The sequence below is a fragment of the Meriones unguiculatus genome, chromosome 4 (assembly GCF_030254825.1).
Source record: "Meriones unguiculatus strain TT.TT164.6M chromosome 4, Bangor_MerUng_6.1, whole genome shotgun sequence".
Taxonomy (NCBI): Eukaryota; Metazoa; Chordata; class Mammalia; order Rodentia; family Muridae; genus Meriones; species Meriones unguiculatus.
In genome coordinates, this window is record NC_083352.1 from 8,791,275 (window position 1) to 8,797,952 (window position 6,678).

Here is a 6,678-nt window from a genome sequence, read left to right on the forward strand (position 1 = left end):
GAATCCTAAGATTTTGTAAGTTTTTAAGAACAGATTTTTCTATTTCAGTTAAATATGCCCCTGGAATTTTGATTCAGATTGTACTAAATTTGTAGATTGTGAGCTGGGTGTGGTGATGCACACCTTTATTCCTAGCACTGGGGAGGCAGAGGCAGCTCTCTGAGCTTGAGGCTAGCCTGGTCTACAGATTAAGTTCTAAGACAGCCAGGGAAATGGAGAAACACTGTCATGAAAAACAAAAACAGCAAAAAAACAAAACAAAAATCTTGTAGAGTTCTTTGGGTAGAAAAATCTCTGCAAAGTCTTCCAATCTATTTTCCAAGTATTTCATCTTTTAACTTCTAAATGAATTTTATTTTTGATTATTGAATAAAAAGTGATTTTTTTTTCAGGATTTTGTATCCTGCAACTTTATCTATTCATTTAATCTTCTGTTTTGTGTGTGAAATTGGGGCTTTCAAATATTAAATCATGTGATCTGTAAATATACTGTGATGCTCAGTATACTGTTGGTCAGTGTCGCTGGATTGATATTCAATGCCCCAGTTTCTGTGGAGCATCCCCAGACAGAATCAGCAGGGAAAAACCCACCTTCAGTGTGAGCCTTGGCTTCCATTCAGTGCCCCAAAAAAGCCTGAGGGAAAAAAGTCTGTGTGGTCCTTTGTGCCTGTGCCAAAGCAAGTTCTCCCATCACTGCTGCTGGGAGCCTCTGCCTATGTGACTCCAGCTTCTTTGGCCTTTCAAATGTTAATTCAATATCAGCAAATCTCTGGGAGCACCCAGTTTCTAAAGCATCCAGCTTCTTGCAGCCGGCAGCCACCAGCATTCTCTGCCTCTCTGGTGTGTAGATGACCATCGCTGGACAACCCAGCTCCTGTCATATAAGCCAGCCTAATGAGGTCACTTGTACAACACACACACACACACACACACACACACACATACACTGTTGGTTCTGTTCCTCTACAGAAGTCGCCTAATACATATTTTGATGCCAAGAAGTGGCACTATTATTGTGATAAGCCTGACCTTGTGGTTTGTGGGTCTTTGGAACTGGTTTGCAAGAAGATTGTGGAAGAGCGGAGCTTTAGGCTACAGAATCTCCAGAAGGCTATAAACAGATCTTAAGGAGCCATTCTGGGCTGTTCAGAAGGTAAGAATGCCTATAGAAACATGGAAAGGGCAGGCTCATTAGAAGTCAGAGGAAAATGAGGACTCTATCAAGAATTGGGCTAGAGGCCATTCCTGTTCTGTTATAGTCTATCTGTATTCAGTTCATATCCTGAATTTATTTATTTATTTATTTATTTAGTGAGACTAGTAATGGACTAGGTTGTTTTCATGGGAAATTTTAAGATAGCACAACATCTAAGCTGTGTCACTGCTCTTATGTAGATTCACAGTAGGAGAAGGGTGAAAGACACGGAAAAAATGTGCAGTGCTGAGGAAAGTCATGAATGAGATAAAAGTTGTAATGCTGGTGCTGACTAAGCAGCTATAATGGTTAAAGAGATTGATAAAACAAGAGAAATCAGCCCACAGGCCAGTAGGAAAGGTACCTTAAAGGTAAGGCCCTGTCCTTTGAGCTCCAGAATATTAAAACAAATTGATTTGCAGAGGACCCAGGTTCAATTCCCAGCATCCACTTGGAAGCTCACAACTGTCTGCAGCTCCAGTTCCAAGGACTCTTATACCCTCTTTGGCCTCTAGGGGCACCAAGCACACACATTACACAGACACGTGCAGGCAAAACACCCATGCACGTAAAATACTTTTCAAAAGTAAAAAAAAGACAAGAGTGAGAACGGACAAAGATCTTCCAAGGGAATCCTGCTTTAGCAGGCCACCTAGGGAGGCGCTCTTCCGAGATTAGCCTAGAAGACACACACAGCTGCCACAGCTGAAGTGGCCCCAAACTTTTCTTGGTGTGGCATTGTGCTGGAGGAACATGTCTTTCAGGCACACAAAATAGAAGGGTTACAGGGTCATGGAGGCTTTCAACAAGATTCTCCGGAAGGAGCTCGAAGCAGGCTGCGTGTGATGCTGTCAAATGAAACCTAAGAAATGGTGGGGACACTAGCAAATGTGTTAGGGATCCCAGCTGGGGGAGGCTGTAGTCACCCAATGAAGCCACCCGGAGGAGGTCACAGTTGCTGCAGGCAACACAGTTGGACAGGCACATCTACCCCAGCCCTTTGGAGCCCAGAGGATGCTATCATGAGTTCCAGATGCTGGTGTAGAGCTGTAGGGTTGCTGTTTACCCTGCTGGGCTTGGGTTTTGTTTTGGTCTAAACCTTCCTTGCTCTGCTCCAATTCCTCCCTTTTAGAATGGGGGTGTTTAATCTGTGCCATTATATACTGGAACATGTAACTTGGCTTCGTTGTTTTTACTTCATGGGGGCTCACAGTGAAGAGATCGTCTTGAACCACAGAGGAGTGCTGCCAGGCCTCCGTCCTGAGCTAAAAACCAGTGGCTGTCCAAGAGCCTTGCAGGCTTTGGGTGCCAAATTGGGGCTGCTGAGCTTTGTGGCCTTGAACTCATAACCCCCATGTCTCAGCCTCTCAATTTTCAGAGATTACAGGTGTATGACAGTCAGATAGGAGATTCCCTGCAGTTCTCACACAAAGAGCTTAGGGCTGGCTAGGACTGATCCGCCCCTGACTTCCTGGAGGGTGACTGGCTTGGGATATCACCGCCCTTCCTGTCCATGGCTGGCATCTCCGCACATAGCTACAAGGAAGAACACAGACCTCAGCAGTTGAAGTTGAACCCAAGCAAGTACACTGCAGTTATGTCTTGCACCAATGCTTGCATGCCACCTCTCACTGTGAAAGACACTCTGGGCTGGGTGGCTCAGTGGCTTGTCACACTGCCATGTACAGACCATCTGTCTCTTGAATCCATGAGTGGTTGGAGAAAGGTGATGTCAGACATGATTGCTAGTGGAGTGTCTGGACTGTGGAGACCCAGTGTCTCACTCTCCAAGGTCTTCTCTTCTTGATGTCATGAGGATTTTCCAACTTCCAGAATCGTTTTTATTTACACCCACCATAAAAACTGGTATATCTAAGGAGAAATAAAATGGTGGCACTGCACCGAACCAGGCTGGATGGTGAAGAGCCGGCCTGCCTGGTTCTGGTAATACCTTGCCTGGAGGGAATCCTAAGTGTAGTAGCAGGACTCAGCTGGAGAGCCTTGAACACAGGACAGCATCCACACACAGCCACAGGGAGAACTCGGAACCAATTAGTCACGTGCGCTGAAGAGCCGGCCCAGCCTGGTGCAGTTCAGGGCAAAGCTGGTTTATGACCTGAAATCTTCTCAGGTGATAGGGCAGCTAGCTAGGGCGAGGGGTGCTGGGAACCTGTACTCACTTCACTCCATCACACATGGAAGTGACAAATGGCCCATTTAGAGAAGCACCCCACGTTATAAACACACCGCACTGCTTTCTGTGCTCTTTTATAGGATGCTTTTAGTAAATTCCAGGGGATAAAATAGAGGAAAAGGTCACCCCCCTCCATCTCCATGTGTCACTTGCCCTGTCTCCAGCAGCATCTTCAGTTCCTTGTGGGTTTGCTGTAAGGGGCACTCAGGTCCAACTGTGATGTGTCCACTTCTGAGCATAATGTAAGTGCAAACACAGAAGCAAAACATCGGATTTTCCACCAAAACTCACCAAAAACCAGGGTGCTCCTTGCAATGAAGGCAGCTTGTGTTTTAAAGCTCAATTGCTAGTAAGATCATCTAAGCAACTTCTCACAAGCATTTTTTGTGTTCTCGGGACTCTGTGTGGCAGCAAAGTAAAAGTACAGGCTGGTGACATCAACAGATGGCTTCCACCAACCTTAGGCCCAGACCAGACTGCTGGTCCTGTGGCTTCACTCCATCTTCTCATCAACCACTTGCTGAGGCCATAAAGAGTCAGTCTTATGAGAGACAAGTCAGGACCAGCCCTTGGTCACTGTCAGCTGTTGGGAGGAACTTTCCCAAGCCATGGGCTGCTGAAGATGCGGCCTACAGAAGATGGGATGTGCTCTGAGGGTTGTGCTGAGAACTGACGTGGGCTTTCTGTGAATGCGACATCTGAGGGCACTCACACAGCTTATGTCTCCATTACCAACAGACCTGGAAAAAACAAGCTGGAGCAGACACAAATGCCCCCTTCAGTTAAACTGAAAGAGACCCCCGTGACACACAAGGGAACGCTCCACCCCAGGCACCTTCAGTTAGGAGGAAATCTCCCTTGCACACATGGGAGCCAAACCATGACCTTGCAATGGCAGACTTTCCCTAGCAAATGTTTCCCCAATCGTCTGCATTTCTGGGCTTCTCTTTAGAAGCCAGGAAGGCGAGAGTACCAAAATAGGTTTGTCCCTTCTGTTTCCGGCGGGGGGCGGGGGGGATACCCCAGGGCAGTGGACTCCAGGATGAGGTCATGAAGGCAGGATGCCCACAGACTGAACACTCTGCTGTGACATCTACCAAGGATTCTCTACACCCTTACCAAAGCACAGAGAAAACAGGAGGTGAAAAGCCAACAGCGCTAACCCAGTGAGCAGTTTGTTATCACAGCACAGGCTGGCAGGAACGGCTGTATCCTCCCGGCTCACCAGCCCCTGACCTTAGCTGCTAATATTTAGTGAACAAAGCCACCGGCTGTAAGACTAATTTATGACAAAAGCCAGGGACGGTCATTTTTTTCCTCAGCTTTAGCAGCCTTAGGTTCAGTTTCCTCCTCGCAGGCCTGAATATGCCTCCTCTGCCCAGCTCTAGGACCTCAGGCCCGGGCTGTAAAAGGGTCCCTGAGCACCATTGGTAACCCCTCCACTGCACTAACACAGCTAACAACTGGCGGAATGTATTTTGCTTCCCTATCACCTAACAGTGTCAGCATCATTTCTCCTCTCAGTATTTAATAACAGGACATCCCACTTGAATGATGTCTTTGCCTGGCTCCAAGTAACCCTTCCTAATGGCTACTATAGCTTAAAACAATGCCAGGGAGAGGAAAGGGCTCGTCCTAGTCTTGGGTACTTCAAGAAATCCCAGCCACAGACTCAGCAGCTTCATCAGTGAAATAAGGTGGACACTTGCTGGCCACCACACAATGGAAGCCTTGCAGCAACTCTGTTAAACAGGAGCCACTTACCAGAAATGAAGCATAATTTCCTTGAGCAGCCCTTATGGTAGTCTCTGCTCCATGCTTATATGGCGACCCTAGAACCGACCCTTGAGCTGAGTCACCAACAACCTGGTAGGAATGAGTTCAAGTAGGTGGGCTAATGCTTGCATCTTGCTGGACAAGGCCAGGCAGTGCTCCGGGCACATGAGGTGTGTGCCTCACTTCATAGTGAATTGTTGGGGTTCTTCCTTAAAACCGGAGGACTATGTTTGAATGTTTCAAAAAGCCGATCAGAGTTGAAGAAACCACTTTCCCTCCTCACACTGTCTTCTGGCGATTCAGGCAATCAAATCTCAGTCAATGAGTGGCTAAGACAGCCAGACTGCAAAGACTAAGTTTCCCAAGGCCAGCTTGGAGAGTCTCCTGGGACGCACTGAGGGAACCCTCTGAGAGCAAGCCTGAACCGCAGCGAGTCTGAGGACCAGGTAAGTGGTGAAGGGCAGAGGGGCTGGGCCATGAGAAACAGAGCGAAGAGCAATACCTCACTTTCTCCCCAAAGCATCTATAGCCAGAAAGAACACAGGCTTGCGGGAGCTTCCTATGGGCACTAATCTTATAAAGGTTGCTGTTGGGGGGGGGGGGGGGGGACTTATTTCCAAGGGATGGAAACACTTTAAAAAGAGAGTGGATAAGTTAAAATAAAACTAAAGAAACCTGTACTAGCTCCAGTGCATTCATGTTTCTCAGCTAATAACAACTTGCTTAAGGGCTTCCTTAACTCATTAACTGAGGGCAGCAGCCCGGAAGCAGCCAAGGGCACCCAGTGTGCCCGGCATCCTCCAGATAATGACCCAATGTAGTTAGCTCACACAGAAAGGTACTTGTGCAGAGGCTGTCGGTGTACTTACGGCTGGGCGGGCTGTTCATCTTAGGGTTGCAAGGTCAGGAAAGGGCTGGCAGCTGAGAGACCAAGGAGACAGGCGCTGATCTTTGTGTTTTTTTCTTTAATCCTTAGCTTTAAAAAGAACCCTGTCCCTCCTGGAAGCCAAACGCTGTTAAAGAACAGAGAACAAAGTTTGAGGCACAGACTGCAGAAACCGCGTCTTCCCTCTACGAGCTCGAGAATCACAGCTGTATCGCAAACCACATCTGAACAGAGCAGGTGCACTTGAGGTCTTTCAAGAGATTTTCTCCTGAAAGCACACCAATGAATACACTAAAGATCTCAAACACAAGATATTTTAATTTGATACAACAGAAGAAAAACTCTTTTTTAGTTAATCTTTCTATAGTAAAAAAAAAAAAAGTCTGGTTTCGGTGCATCTTCACCTTCTGAGAGGTGATGGTGTGGAGGCTCCTGGGTCACTGCACCTCTGCACAGGGACAGTGAGCTGTGGGCCAGCAGCACAGGCCCGGTAGGCACAGGCCGTGTGCCTGTGAGCTCCTTCCCTGCGTTCTCAAGCTGGGTCTGTATTCCTGTGCCACAGGCAGATAACCAGACAAAGCAGGGGGCTCCTGCTGTGGACATCTGCTCCCTTTCTGATCCTGCAGT